Genomic DNA, 16,849 nt, shown 5'->3' on the forward strand with positions numbered 1-16,849 from the left:
CACATCAATAACCATCATTTAATGACTGCAATGCCTTCTGTATACGCAACATGCTTTCTTTGATATGTTCGGACGGATATCTTACGATTTTGCCACAGCAATGTTGCATGATGGTATGCGTAAACGACATTAATTTTGTTTTGTGATGTGATTCAATAGGGGTGCCGGGTAGCGATTTGATTTTTTTTAATTTGATTTGATTTGATTTAATTTAATTTACAACAAGTAGAGTCCATGGATAACAGATATAACACCCAAACAAGCATCACTCCATCTATCTGAAGGGATGTCCCATCTTGAAAAATATCTAGGTCAATTGAACACAAACATCCACATCCCAGTGCAACGTGGTTTATGATATGAGCCGATGCAGTTGCCCTGGTTTCTAGACCATTTGAAATTTCTACATACAATAGTCAGACACTGCAAGGAGGCTTGAGTTTATTTCACATGACACAAATATGCCCGTCCCTGTCCTCAAGACAGTGATTGATCTGCTCATCAATCTGTCTTAAAGAGTGATACATCATGCACGTCTCTCTGACATGATTCATCACGCTTGGTTCTATGAAGCGTACAACATATCGCCGTTTTCTTCACAGAGCCATAACTAAGACCATATCGGGGGCTATTCATTTCAAATAAAAACAAAACCAACACTGTGACATACATATAGCCAGAAATTGTTTAATGAGGCGATGAAACACAGATGACCATGTTCACGAGAATCAATACCTTAGCTAGAAGGGGGAGTGATAATTTAGAGAAGCGTCTGTAGAGATTTATTGTGATCATGACTTGAATTCGTGGTGAGCTATAACTCTTTGAAAATGTGTTTATCTTGTGTAATACGACCAGTTGCAGGTGTATAACGGGGGTTCTTTGGGTTGTTCTTTGACTGCAGGAACAATAACGAAAAACTCTATATGTGATGTCGATTAATGTCTTCCCGGTTGTTGTTTTTTTTTTTCGGCTGGGGGTGTCCTGCTATCATGCTTGTCTTTAGTGAGCATGTAAACAATACCGATTTCCGCAAGCGCACACACGATGATTTAGATGATTTAGAGAAAATGAATACATTAAAAAGTCGTTTCAAGTAGATGAGAAGCTTGGTGAACCTAAATAATTCGTTTTGAGAACATCATGCGCAATTTTGAATTGAAAACTTCAAAATGTATACGCTGTCAAACCATGCAACTAAGACGAACATAAACAAAGAAAACAATTTATACGTATCCTCGAGGTATGTATAGTCATTACCTTGTTTGTTTCACTGTGTTTACTTCATTTTGATATAAAACCAGTGTGACATGCAACTAATGGGAGAATTCAGTGATATGCGTTCAAAAACGTCATTTCTTTGAAGATTTGAATATGTATGTGCACCTTCTCTATCTTTTAGCATACATTTGCATTTTGGTGGCCACATATCAGTGGAGCGTCCGTTTATTAATAAATGCAGTTCAAGGTTGTACTGAACAATAACATACCTGTTTGAACACGACCTTCAGCAAGTGCATTTCCGTGAACTAATTTATATCGACAGTAACATCACGGCGATGATGCAAGAAGTTTCCGCCAGAGGGCCTTCAATGTAGATTGAAATTAGTCGGCATTCCAGATGCATGGCATGGTATAGCTCAATTGAAGATGACATGAAAACCGTACTCTCTGTGATAAATTTAGAGTACGGCGAGTCGCTCAGTATCACAGTGTCACATCCTGTTCGCCGAGAGACCCTCAGAGATCCCACGGACAGAGTTTACAACGGCAAGAAATCTGATATCATCTCATCGCTTGCTCCTGTCGTCCTTGTTTAAATATTTTCGATCATATTATTTTTGTAGAATAAACCTTCTCTTTACTGCGGGTCAAGGGTCATTATAACAAAATGACCCAAAACGATATTCATAAATATTGTGATAAACTATCACGTGATTCTCTCTGTTGGTTGAAGTTACCTCCAGGCTGAGGGGACACGGATATGAATGCAAAACTGGGGGTAAGATGACGTAGATGGACATGGAATCTCTTGCGAACACTGATTTACAGAATGACAGAAATAGAGACAGATAACAAGACACATACGCATGAATGTAGCGGATAAACAGACGGCGGAAGAAACAGAAAGACAGACGTTCCAATTGGCGGGAGGGAGGAGAATGGGCTTCCTATTGGACGTAGTCTAAAATGATACCACAGATTTTGTTTTGCAATCATCCCGAGGTAGATGACATTGGAGACAGAAGACGATTGAAAGACAAACAGCGAAAATCACGAGATACACCAAGCCTAAACTTCTTGACGGATTCAAACCCTTGCACTCCGAATTCCAGGATTCATGGTATCAAAGAGTGGTTTACTGGCTTGACGGAGCATTATCTTTCACATTCAGTACAGCGTACGGCGGACTGTGGATGAGCGGTGCAGCTGCTGCGTGGCTGGTAAGTAGCATTTCTGGTGATCATAGATAGCTTTTTGTCCAGTCAACTAACTACATGTGCGGCTGCGGCGATTTGAGTAATTGCAAGCGATTTGGCTGCCATTCTGGCTTAATTCGCTAATTGGTGCCCAGATTAAATTTACCTGGCGCAGTTTGCCCAGCTATACCTGGTAAATTTCACAAATTGGCAGTAATTTATCATCATCGACCATGTCTTATTTTGAAATGATGAACGCATTCTTTGCTCAGCATTTTGTTGATTTTACAGGATTTTGACTGTTAGCACCAGCTGTTACTGACTTCTAGTTTACCAAAGCGAGTATCCCACTTCGTACGTCCCTACTAACATTCGGATAGGCACTAGAAAATGTGTAAGCTCATTGATTACCAAAAGTTTTGAAAAGTTATACACAAAGACAACTTGTTTATGATCGGCACCTCGAGAATAACCCTATCGAATAGCCTACGCCGTGGGCACGCCTAAATGCGTACTCTGTCGATATAACATATCATCCCGAATGTGAAAAGTTATGCAATCTCTTGCCGGCTCTATCAGCGGATAGTTAAACCACCCATCTTTGCTATTTTGCGGATGAAGTGAATGGCTTAAATAGTTCAATGGTATAAGTTGAGTCAGAAATGGTTCGCTTCTAGGGTGATATCTTATAAGGTGACTGTTAGGAACAAGTTATACACCTGCGTCTGTAACCTATGGAGTTTTGCCCTACAGTAAGTTTCGGTATCAAAGGACGCTGAGTCCAGTAACTTTGACGCAGAGTACATGAACTTCAGGTGTTATTGGACGCTTATTGACCTTTGACCTCAAATCACCTTTTCGTCAACACGGGTAAATAAGAGAAGAATTTAAATTTTTCACGAAACATATACATCTAAACATTCAGTATTTCACACAGTGAATAATGGTCAGTCCAAAACCTGTGAATTTGAGTGAAAATATGCCGTTAAATCAAAATGTCTAGAACTTGCACAGCATTGAGAGGGTTGAACTTGAAGTTTCGTTCTGTCGGCCTTATATAGCGGACGCGCTGAACGCGTTCCCAATCTGCTCGCGATCGGTCAGTGCAGTGCGCGACAAGTATCCTAAAAAGTGTTAATTTCGACTTTTTCTGGTAAAATTGGATCAGACAGGTGTATAATAATAAGGTTATTCACAAAATACCGGGATTTATGTCCTCGTACATCGTACGCTTCGGTATAACGCGTCTCGGACAATACTTCAGAGTCCCTAAAGAAGGGCCTCAAATTTTCCGCTCGATGCAAATCATACCGATTAATCACTCTGAACAGGGCAGAAAACAAATTTGTCATAAAACCAGTTTTCTGAGGCTATTCAATGAAACAGCTGTGATTCAATGACTGGTGATCATTTACATATTGTGCTTGTGATCACTATAATGCTGACTGTTAAATTGTGGAAATGAAATATTCCAAATCAAATTTCTTGTACACAATCACTTTCTCAGTCACTATATTCTTGTGATGTACATTCATATCAGTTTTCAAAGACAAAGAAATGCACCGATATTGCCAGTTTTTTAATTAATAATGTTCATAGTTTTCACCATAGACAACCAACTAATTGTGAAAGACACTTTTTGGTGAAATTCCGAAATCTGACTCTCAAATTTTTACAATACTCTTTTGATTTAATAATTGTGGGTGCTCATTTTTAAGCTCTTGGATTAATAAAATTTTCATCGACGCATTTCAGTGACGATCGAAAATTGTATCTTTCCCCATTGAGTTAACACAGGCATGGTGGCCATTTTGAATTTCCAAGTGACGGCAGATACATATCTGGTAATTTGTTTCTCTAGTACCAAGTTTTACACGGTGATCACTGTTTTTTTATTCTTGATTGCGAAATGAACTTTTTGAAAAGTTTCTTTGCGGAAAGTTTGAACAAAAGTTTAAGTAGTTCAATTTCGAGGCGCGTACTGCCTTAATATTCAAGGAATTTGCATCTATTATCTGTCATCGTCTTCTGCCTTACAGAGGGAGTCGTTTCCGATTCAACATTCCACAGCACTTTCAGCTAGTTCTCCGCTTATCTGTGCACCAGTCCCTGGCCTACGTGATGCATGCAGTATCATCGAGAACATTTGAATACTATTTATCCGTCGGATAAGCCTCCGCAACCTCCAGCGTTGAATAAAACGCCAAACTGTTTACGGGCGGTCAATTTCATTAAGCATTTACCGTAAAATGTTCCCTATTTGTACCTAGATAATTGATAATTAATAAATTTAGAACTGTACGTATACCTATCAGTTTCCCTCTATTTGACTTTTCCGTGAGATACAGTGCACGAATGGAGGGGGGCTTTACAGCGTGACGGTTAGAAAGATTAAATTTTACTGCAGCCATTAATTTTAAACAATGTGTAGGATATGCGTCCTGGTATCCACCATACTTCACCCCGTACGGCGTTGTAATGCGCATGCAATCACGTGATACCATCGCATTTTCATGATGTCGTAAGCATGTCGAACTCTCAAAACTACGATGTAATACACAGAAATTGCTATAAAAATTGTGACTCAAACAATACCACCGTACTTGTAAGAGCCGTTGTAGAATCTTTTTATTTTTCTCTGATGAAATCATTAGAATTTGGAATCCCAGCAAATGAGATCTACTGTACGGATCTTCTTGAATCAAGGTATCAGCAGTAAAAAAAGAATGAAAGGGCGCAATTCATCTATTGCGGTATAAAGGTGCGTCTCGAGGCAAGCAGCTTACTGCAACAAAGAGGATTGAAGGCACTCCTCTGTGGGCCTGATCACCTTTCTTCTTTGTAACAATAGGACAGTCAGTTTACTAAACTATGCTCACTTTTGACTCGAAATTATAGTATACAATTTTGCCAAACTTTACGACTTAAATATTCGCCATAATTACATAGGTATGGGTTTTCGATTGATCTGATGTCCTAAGGCACTTCAGCTCCAACTATTTCGACTGCGCCCTTTTTAGATTGCGCATGTCATTTGTGCTTTTTAAGAATACATTAAACTGAGCATAAATGATTATAGCAAAAGCCTGGCCTTTAATGTACCTTACTTTAGCAGCCGTAAAGTCGTAGACGGCCGCTTTAAATGACGTAATACTTCAAACAATAAATTTCAATGCGACTGTTTCTCAGCACGCAATCCGTTAAAGAAATCTTCCATAAAACACATTTTAACAGTATAGAAATAGCCACCGGAGAACGAAATATTTTTACGCAAACATTAAACGACGGACGGCGCTGACTTCAAAGACAATACGTGAAAAGGCGGTTCAGTAGTTCCGTTGCAGGCCGCTGAGAATTCCATTGATTACGGGTAAGTCCCAATAACTGAGGAATAATAACTGACTGTCAATTGTTTTTTATATTACATCAAATGTAAGTTTATCTTTCACATTGCCTCATCGGTATAAATCGAATTCTTTGCTTCGGCAACACGCTATCCATACAAGCGTTCAAAAAGATCAGTCGATTTCAGTGTATATGAAATACACCTTGTCGGGGCTTGTCCGAAAGCGTATATTGATCCGTCGGTATGCTCCCGGTCTTTCACCAACTCAAGTCACTTCATGTCGTTTTTTCTCTGCAATACCGCTGAACTCATTTATTTTAATGCACAGTGGCTCAGGCTCTGTCGGACTTTCAATAAAAACAGAGAGGAACTAAAAGCAAAAATTTATTATGCATGAAACCACAGACCAGGACTCTGATAGGAGGGAAACAAACAAAAACGCATCAATATAAAGTCCAATCATAATGCTGTATTTTGCAGTTGATAATTACTAGTGTTTTTTAAAAGATTTTAACATATTTGGACCATTCTGTCATTAAATACAATAATTCAACAATTTGAATCATTCTTCATATTTGTTAGCTCTAAAACGCTGCAGCGCTCTTTCACAGGCCCTCTATGTTGTTGTGCGGATGCAAAAGTTGGTCTTCCGTATATATATGAAGATATCAGAGACAGTCAGCCATGCTTGTGCTTGACATAATGCTTGTGTGTATGAATGAGAGAGAGAGAGAGAGAGAGAGAGAGAGAGAGAGAAGAGAGAGAGAGAGAGAGAGAAAGAACTGCATACTCAATGTACCTCATATTCTACAAATCTTATATGACACCTCACAGTAATCAATAATGAAAATATGCATTATGTGTGTATTGTCCGTAAAACGCAAACTTAAGAAAGATACATCACTCCATTGTCCAGCACATATTTAGCTGTCAATGATAGCACCAAAATACTAGTAAATTTTCAAACAGTGAAATACATCTATCACGTATGTTCTGTACAGCTTCGTATTCTACTGATCAATTTTTCAAGCAGAGATGCATCATATGTTATCTGTCACACGTTGTTGCAAACATGCGAATGGTCTCAGTCTATTTGCATGCATGTCCAGTGTGTCAAAAAATATGCACGTGTGTATAGTGTAGGGGGTGTATGGGACTATCGCATCTCTGTATGGGATGAAAATGAATAGTTTACACTTTCAAAAAAAGGTCCTTTTACAAGTGTACACTGAAATTATATGGTTTGAGTGTGCACATATTTAGCTAAATGCAACACACATGGATGTACATCGCCATGATTTCAAATGTGTACGCGTTACATTACAGGCACTCAAAGTCATACACACGCGCATGTGTACATATACACACACATACACCAGGGGCCCTCCGCATGTGCATATATGCATGCATATGTGCATAATCAACTCATCTTGTTTCACTGTACACCTGTAAAAACATGTGTAAACTAATTATTATACATCCGGCGCCTCATATCTCTGCGCCAAAACACTGGTGAGCCGCTCGAACGCGGATGAACAAAAGCAAAAGTCACCATGCTCGGAATATGCTCAGAGTTTTGGACGGTCTACGTCCGCATGTAAGCCACCGAACAACCTTAGCTTGCTACGTTTTAAATTGTAACAGTCGTCGGAACTACGCCTGTGCGAGTTTCCTGTTTACAAACAATGTATTTCGTGCACGATATAGATGCACCTCATCATCTTAGCTGCAACATTTAAATTACACGATGTAGATTATGACAGACATGTTTTAACTGTCATCAATCACCGTCGTACCTTGATACAGTATTTGCGTTGGTCGTATGGGTCCCAAACGACCTTCGAGCGCAGTTCCGACGACTGTATCCCTTTAAGTTGTTTCAAGGGACAAGGCTGGCGACATTTTATCGCAGATTTGGTGACGGGACAGCATCATGGCGTGTAAGGCATTCGCACGTTCTCCGCAAAGCTAACATCGAGAAGCTCTTTAATTTCCATTGCAGGGATTTCTTGCCACTTCGTTTCTTCCATATACTCTTTGTGCCTTTGTTTGTTTTTGTTTCTCGGCAGTTTGGTTTTGTCCAGTAACATCTATCAATCATTATCAGAAGCCAAGAGAGAACAAAAGTACACTATCTCAATTACTTGATGTTTTTCAGGTTTACTGCTTACGTAAACTTTCCAATTGTAAGAGCGCCAACCCGCAAACTACTAGTATTATTGCCAGTTTTAAAGTTAAGCGTCTGTGGACTGTTTACGTGCAGACGCGACACTGAGCGGGTAGGTTGAGCGATGTGGATCACGTGACGACAGGCTTTCCGGGTATTACTGGGTTTGCAAATATGAGGGCCAGACGTTCAACGCATTCATCTCTTGCCGTATACATTTCGCATAGTTGAATCACTCACGTCGAAAGCAATTGCTCTAAGTCACGGCACCCGGATTCGCGTGATAGCCAGAAGATGGCAGTCTAGTTCCGGTATTGCGTCCGGGGGATCGTGCCGCAGTTAATTTGAAGACAGCTTTCTGTCCACACAGTCGCATTCATCCGATCATCGGGAGCTAGGAGGTAGGTCGAAATTGTCATCTTTCGTGGCTTTGGAAATGTTATAAATTCTCGTCTGCACACTATGACAAGAGGTCTACGTTTTTGGTGGACGCCGAAGAGAGCGAGTGCAATGCGTATTGATGGAAATAGCGTAAAGAGCGCCGATAACCGGCGCCGAGGTTCGATAGTGAACTTGCCCGTTTTCAGCCTCAGCTTCACGTAAATGTCCAACCAAAGCAGATATGATGATGATGCGTGCCGTACTCGCGCATCGTCCATCCGTAATCTGGGGTGATTCCCTTCTTCATATACCTGTATTATGTTTGAATCCTTGATTTGACAATACATAAGGCAGGCGATAATTCGAAATTACAAGTTGCCGGCATTGATTCACGAAGAGTTCGAAGTAGTTACTGCCGGAACATATCGTATGTTCATCTACCCTTTAAGGTAACATGTTTTTTTGCGTCCGAGTCAAGTTGAGTCGCGATTCCCACTACAATACAAATATTTTTCATAGTGTCACAGCGACAGTGAACTTACTAATAGTCCAGATTACAAACGATATTTAATGAACTATCTTGACGTTATACGTGTATTGAGTATAGCCGTTATCGTCGACGCAAGAGAAATTGGAGACTCTTAAACAGAAAAGGGATTTATCGAAATTGTTTGAAGTTGACCTCCAAATGTTTACACGTGAAGGAGTCACGGTGCCCCATATTTCCTCTGTCACGTCCTTGCGCATAGATATAGCCCATTTTGCGAATTAGGATCAACACCTCGTCTCGTCTGGTTAGCGTCAGTTTGAAAGGTAAGTTTCCAGCAGGGTGATTACAGTGAAACATTTAAGTGCGCTATGTATAGAGCAACGCCTGGTCTATTACTAGGGTGACTGGTTTCGTGAAATAGGTTTGCTTTTCCAAGCACAAATAATGACATTTTTTTAATAATGACAGGGCATTTTAATTTGTTCAAAACAACGATTTAGGAGACCCATGGGGAAATGATTAATTGTGTACCGTGCTCGTAGAAGTATACTGTTTGCTTGAACACTGTACGTAGACTGCCAAAGTGACTTGCATATCACTTTACATCGCTCGTCCCCGAAACTGACGTGTTGAACAATTTTGTATCACTATTCTCTTTTCAAAATTTTGAGTTTCCTGTGCATATACCCGGACGGCAGTTCTGTGTCACCGCCTACAGGAAAGCGCAAATTAATTAATGTACTCGGCAGGGCCGTAGCCTGACCAAATTGCCAAGGCGGTAGAATCTAGCTTAGCTAAGATTTGGGGTAATTTACATAAATTTACATATTCCCTGGGGTGGGGTATTTCCCCCCAGGCTACTACCCTGCTAGGTATTCATCTATGGTTGTGTTGCCAAAGGAACCACGATATTCTCGACTTATCTGTTAAATTAAACGCACGAACACAGCTAGGTCTTATACACTGGGCAGTGCTACTGCACATTTTAGTCAATATTGTGACAAGAACTGTCATATTCGATACGGTGGAATTATACTCCAGATGGCTGTGCTTGTTACGGTCATTAAATTTCAAACGTTATGAAGAGACAAGTCCGGGAGTCGAAACTGAGCAAACATCCTTCAACGAAACTATCATGATAATTCATCGATAATAATCTGAGTGAAGGGTCGATGGAGTGAGTGGTTCTCAGTATTTCACCGACCAACCATGCATGCCGTTTGAGACGAACATTGATATTTTCTCGTATATCAGTAAAAAAAATGAAACGATTTAATAACAAATGACTTAATGTTTTGGGATTTTTATTCTTCATTATTGAACGGGTTGGAAGTGTCGTACAGACCTGAGGTAACTATTTTGTTTATTTGCAAATATAAGGGCTGCGAAACACACTGGCCTGTTGGTTGGTGTATACATGGCGTATAGTTTGATCACTCACGTCAAATGCAGCATTCTAAGTCACGGCTCTCAGTCACGGTGACTGGTGTCGGTGAAATTTGCTGCGTGGAGAAGAATGCGAAGACAAAAACCAATCCTGATACAATGACTAATATGATTTCCTCTTTCATTCAAGTCGTATACCATTGTAAACTTCAGCCTTCCGATTAAAACAAATAAGTTACCAGTAAATTTTGGACACCCTCATCACACTTGTTCCCGTACAGTGATTACTAAAAAGCTTTAAAACTACAAAAATTACGTTGCGACAAAATCTGAAACATCCTTTAAAAATTACCGCTGCAGCAATAGATCGCATAAACTCAAATAAACTCGCGCCATGGCAATCTCTCGAGCGCTTGTGAGGCATTGTTTGCTTGCAAACGAATTGGGGACCGAAAAATATTCTATTCATCCGTGTGTATGATATATCTCCCATCACACAATGAAACATGTCAAAACTGACGTTTCTGTGCATGAGACAATCACGACGTTTGAAGACACCACGTAACAACTTTACGATAGATGCTTTGGCTAAAGGGGCCCACTTTTGACGTTTGCGTGGATAGAAAGTCCCTCATACCTGGGCCCCTGGCGATACCTGATTGTAACAATAGTTCATAATGTAACGTCGAGATCGATTGTAAATTTCCAGTTCACCTATTTCCCTCACCACGTTAAAAGCTACACTCTGTTAGTCAGATTGTTCAGTACGTTTGTTGTCAAGCTGTTCGTTGAGTACGCTCTCTCTTTTCAACAGACGTATAAAGCGCTGACATAGGAGCTGTCAATTCGACATTACCCAGCTGGCGTTGTCATGGATCTTTAACGATTCGTAAAACGATCCAAAATCTAAAAATGGACATAACAAGACGGTTCTCGCTAGCGCTATAGGTACATGCTCAAATATTCCGTGCAACACCATCTGTTTCTCCGTTTCCTGCGGTAGTATATGCGTTTTAATGACCCACTCGTGCAAAAGCATAAAGTCGACACAAAATCTCCGTTGTATTAAAGTACAATAACATGTTATCAAAACAGTCATTGTCAAATTTTCATACCTAATAAAGAAGAATAATATAGAAAAATGCTGAATTCATGATGCTTGTATATATATATATATATATATATATATATATATATATATATATATATATATATATATATATATATCACTGACATTACATTCGGTGCAGAAGCAAAGAAGCGTGTTTGCGGCGACGGAGTACAAAAGCTGATCTAGTGATCTATAATACGTCAAACATTGATCAATATTTACAAATGTTTGAAAATAAAGAGTAAATAGCACTAATTTTGTTTAACGTCGATCGGATTACCGGACGGCTGTTATAAATGAGTTTTATCGAAATCAATTTTTTTTCTTGTCCTAAATTTTGATAATTTTCGACGTAAAATGCAACCATTACTCAAACGTGCATACCCAACGTCAAGTATATCTTTGAAATGTATTGTTCCTTGCGTTCGGCTATAGCATTGTACACGTATATTGATGATGACAGCACATCGGCCTGGACGTAAACTAGGAGACTTACAGGGCTCGGCCCGTTCTCGTATCCGTGCGTCTGCAACCATTATTCAAACATCGGCCCGGACGTAAACAAGGGAACTTACAGATTGGGCTCGGTTCGTTCTCGTATCCGTGCGTCTGCAACCATTACTCAAACGCGCATACCCAAGGTTTATTTATAATTTGGTACGAGGGGAAGGTACTTTGGCATACATATGCACCTAAATTTATTTTCGTCAAGATCCGATAAGGTCACAAGACTCGGAAATGCATGAAAATCAATTTATTTGCAATACGAGCTAATATTATCGCCAGACAGCCATATTCACAAACTTTTGATATTTAGAGTCACTATATAGACATGTCACAGCTGATTTTGTTCAAACATTGGGGACGACTGAAGATCTGTGGACGACGCATCTTTGGTCGTGATCTAAAAGGGACTTTCTTAGGGGGCTCTAAAGATAAGCTATGGGTATGAGTGGACTCCACAGGTTACTAACAATTCAAATAAAATTTCTGTGTCCAGTAATCTTCATTCTTGCCAAACTTTGCTTAAGTGCAATGTACGAGAACGTATTTGCACGTCAATTTATTTTGCGAAGCGATTTAGTTTGACTGCCTTGTGGCCATTTTGTCTCAAAATTTCCACGTCGAGAGCCATTATTCCGCTCATTTTGTTCAAATTTGGCAAAAGTATTATGCACAGGAAGACACATATGCATGACAGTACATCTTGCATTGAGCCTGAAATGGCTGCCCGGGGTCCATTTTGTTACAAATTTCCATGTCAAAAACCACCATACAAACACATATCAATGGATTTTGTTCAAACTTGGTGCAATTCCATTGTTAATTTACACTTGTTGATTTGATTTATGACATCCTCAAATGCGAAAACAAACAGCCGTTTAATTATGAATATTTCAAGTGAAAAGTCGTTATACAGATATTGCTTAACGGACTTCATTCAAACTCGGTAAAATGACAACGTGCCATGACTCTCAGGTGTACATTAATTTGTTTCACCATACAATCCAAGATGGCTGCCTAGGCATGTTTACATTACTATGTTTCACCATACAATCCAAGCAGGATGCCTGGCCATATATTTAAACATGAGTGTTTTTGACCAAAGTGATTCCACGGACATGCCACATTGGATCAAATTTAATCCTGGTACACGTGTATATGTGTACAAACACATATATTTGTCACGGTAATCTACGAAAATTGATATTATACTCCGGTAAATTTTCAGAAACTGCCTCTTAGGAGTTATAGAGAGTTAGAGCTCAACTTATTTCTCATATCATTAGACCTATTTTTACATTTATACCACATTTGAGTATCATATATTACTATAATTTAATACCGATGAATTATTTCAAATGCGATGTGAAGTTATTTCAAAGATATGATCTGTTTTCCTTTGCATTTTTGTACCGGTTATTGGTAATATGACTTTATAGGTAGTAGCATTTACATCTCAGGGATATTATAGACATAAGGTATATTTACATAGAAACTGCAGTCTTTTTATAGATATAATGTACACTATGAATGTGTCAGAATATATAAATGTTAATTATGATAATTTGACAATATAGTGTCTGCATACTCCATACTTGCATAACCTTCATGTTTATTTATACACATGTCAACCACAGACTCTTCTACAACTATGAATAGATGAATAATGGTGGGGACTGTGTCATCAACAACAATTTGCCTCGGAATATTTCGAGTATCACGATGTTTAATTTGCACTGCAATGCAATTTGACAGCGCTGTCTATCTGTGTTTAGTAAAGCAACTCTCAACATTTCGAATGGTCGTTTAAACTGTATTCGGTGTCATATACACCGTCTACTCGATAATTTTAGTGCTAACCTCCCGCATAGTTTAAATTTTACGCAATGCTCTCCCGGTCGTGGGTGCTTGCTTCTCGAAATTTGAACCGTCACGTATCACACACAGGCTGCCGCGACAGACATACATGCACGCGTGCTTCTTTCGTTGTTGCTAGCAAACGTTTGTATTTTAAATTACGGGGGGAGATATTGCGAGCAAAGGTCCTTGGGATAAAGATTGAATAAATATTTGTAGTAATTCGTAGAAGCGTTTGTTACATGATTGATGCTACATTGAGGAGACAGTAAAGACTGTTTTTGATGTTCGGAAACTCCCGTTCAACAGTGCAGTTGTTCGTTTGCAATAAACACGATTGGAACTTATTTGGGAAAATAGGATCTTTTCATTGTTGAAATTTATCAAAAGTGTTATGTGGCCCCAGAGGTGAAAGTTGCAATATTACAAATTACCCATAAAATAAGTGAATTGCGAAAGAAATAGATAAGCTTAAGTTTGCTGATTAATGCAACATTCACTACAATATCCTCCCAAATTAGTTCCAATCGTGTTGATAGCAATATTAATGGTCGTACTTTTCACTTTCAGACAAGATTTTGGTTCGACAGAGTATTTTGAAAGGTGCCAGTGGAAGGAAAAACAATTATATACGATGTGCCTGAGATTATAATGGACAGTCTAAACACGACTGGAACTAATTTGGGTGAAATGGATATAAGTAATGTTGATTTAATCAGTAAATTTAATCTCATCTACTTTTCCTTGTTTTGTTATTCTCTTGTCGTTATGGGTAATTTGTCATATTGCAACCTTCAGTTATCGGGCACGTAACATTTTTGATAAATTTGAACAATTAAAAGACCCTACTTTGCCAAACGAGTTCAAATAGTGATTGTGATATTATTGATTTGACGCATTGCCATTTAAAAGCTAGACAATAATGTCAATAATGTTGGTCACCGCCTGTTTTTAAATTCGACCTGACGGTAGAGATTTTATGTGTTGATACACACTTCCTTATTCACTCTGCACTAAAAGTATTCAATATTGCTTGAATTGAAAATATCAAATGGTATATTCCAACTACTATAATTAGTTTTATGACAGTTTTATGATATTTGAGTTCCCGTATCAGCGTTCTAAGTATTATCAGTGCTCGATGAAAGACAATATTCATATAAATTTGCATCTACAAGTGTTTACAATGTCATTTCCTGCAGATTTATCCCAAAGAGACGGCACTGAGCTCGGTTGATACTAGTTTGTCGAATAAAAAATTATCAAAAACTGCAACTTTCGTACATGTAGTATGGCAGCCATATGACTGTTTGCATGAATTTTTGTCGGTCTTTCACACTGTGTTTCAGCAAACAATTATCTGTTTCTACGGTTCCTTCTCTAAAATTCATACACTGGGTGTGTATATCAGTATCATTCTATGTATGTATGTATGTATGTATGTATGTATGTATTTATGTATGTATGTATGTATGTATGTATGTATGTATGTATGTATGTATGTATGTATGTATATATGTATGTATGTATGTATGTATGTATGTATGTATGTATGTGTGAATATATGTGTGAATGTATGTATGTATGTATGTATGTATGTATGTATGTATGTATGTATGTATGTATGTATGTATGTATGTATGTGTGTGTGTGTGTATGTATACATGTGTATCTATGTATCTGTCAACCTACATATATATATATATATATATATATATATATATATATATATATATATATACAATTTGTACAAATGCTTGTATACCTGTTGGCGTGCGTTTGGGTCGACGCCGATACGTGAACAGCAGGCTGTCAAAAGCAGCCATCCATACCTCATATGGACTAAGTGAGACTTATATGGCACACGTGTGAATGTGGTCTTAAAAGCTTAAAGTCTAAAAGATGAGAATTTCGTGGGTTCATTTGAAGTCTTGAAAAGAGGCAAGGCATGTAAGATATCAAAATCCTCAAAAGGGCCCAACTCGAGAATTATGGGCTATGAAGTCGATACTATTACAACTCGGCGTTTTCTGGCACAGCGAATTGTTGAAAACCAATATATCAATGATGGAGAAACGCATAACTGAATATGAAACCTGCAAGTATATGTACATACCGCTGAGCATATGTAGTCCGACAAACGTGTACTGTATTTTCAAACATGAATTCAAACACCCGTACTATGGCAACCGAACTATTCCTCCAATAAGACAAGCAGGTCTGCACATAAAAATTGCCATCGTCCGTCACGTCGTCCTACCATCCTCACACGGGCAATGCTTGAAACATTCCCTGAACTTACCAAACAATCCAATAAACGATCGACCACATAATCTTCGATTGTTTCAAACATTTATGAATGTCTTCACACTAATGAAAGTAAATGATATTCTGCTGTCATTTACACATTCACTAAGAAATAATTTATAACCACCGGCAAAATGAACTAATCCATTCAGGCAAATCCTATTTTTATTTGCATGCTGGCTATCATTTTTTGCTCACCGACACCCTGTTGGTCCAGAAGCGTTTTGACGAAGATATGACGGAACAGTGTATAAACATAATAATCAGACAAAAATGCATAAACTACAGACGATCAATGTCATATAATGATTAATTTCCACTTCAACGCATAAATTATCCATAACATTAACTAACTCCGACCATAGACCCTCGAGGGTCTGTGCTCCCACACACAAATCGGTCCTTCCCGTGAAGTAAAGCCAGAGTTTTTTAAAACGTCGATTCAAAATGTATCTTCGTTAGTATTGAAGTCTCATTTGCACAAATATCATCAGATCAGCAGGCTCAGACAAAAATTATTTGACTGAATTTCATAGCGAATAAAGCAGCTGATTTCAAAATATCATTGGAAAAAACTTAGTCTATAACATACGTATTTACACACACTCACTCACTCGCTCGCTCATTCATTCCTCATCCTCAAACATCGTTATATGGCAACATACGGCCTTGTGAGCGTTGCTAACGCCTGAGTGTGCTAGAATCCGTGAGGCCATACTTTGTGAAAGGTTGGAATATATTACGTTCCATGTGAAATGAAGTCATCAACAGAATAGTATATTACGTAACAGAATTTTCTTCGGACTATTAAACTGTTTTGACCCTTCAGTCCTCCCTAAAGTGTTGAAATTAATTCCGCTTAGGCAGATTGAACTCAACA

The 16,849-nt window shown here is 38.6% G+C and overlaps 1 protein-coding gene across 4 annotated transcripts in view; it reads left to right on the forward strand.

The window, feature by feature from the left end:
* Nucleotides 1–1,951: 1,951 nt before the first annotated feature.
* The window catches only part of LOC139131444 (gamma-aminobutyric acid type B receptor subunit 1-like), a 95,193-nt gene continuing 80,295 nt past the window's right edge, over nucleotides 1,952–16,849 (forward strand). The window contains exon 1 of one of the 4 annotated variants that reach the window (XM_070697485.1): nucleotides 1,952–2,444. The gene's annotated coding sequence lies outside the window, so the exon portion shown is untranslated. Of the gene's footprint in view, nucleotides 2,445–8,088; nucleotides 8,335–16,849 lie in introns of those variants that run through there. The other 3 variants (XM_070697487.1, XM_070697484.1, XM_070697486.1) reach the window with 3 other exon arrangements.

This window comes from Ptychodera flava, chromosome 4, assembly GCF_041260155.1.
Source record: "Ptychodera flava strain L36383 chromosome 4, AS_Pfla_20210202, whole genome shotgun sequence".
NCBI classification, from domain to species: Eukaryota; Metazoa; Hemichordata; class Enteropneusta; family Ptychoderidae; genus Ptychodera; species Ptychodera flava.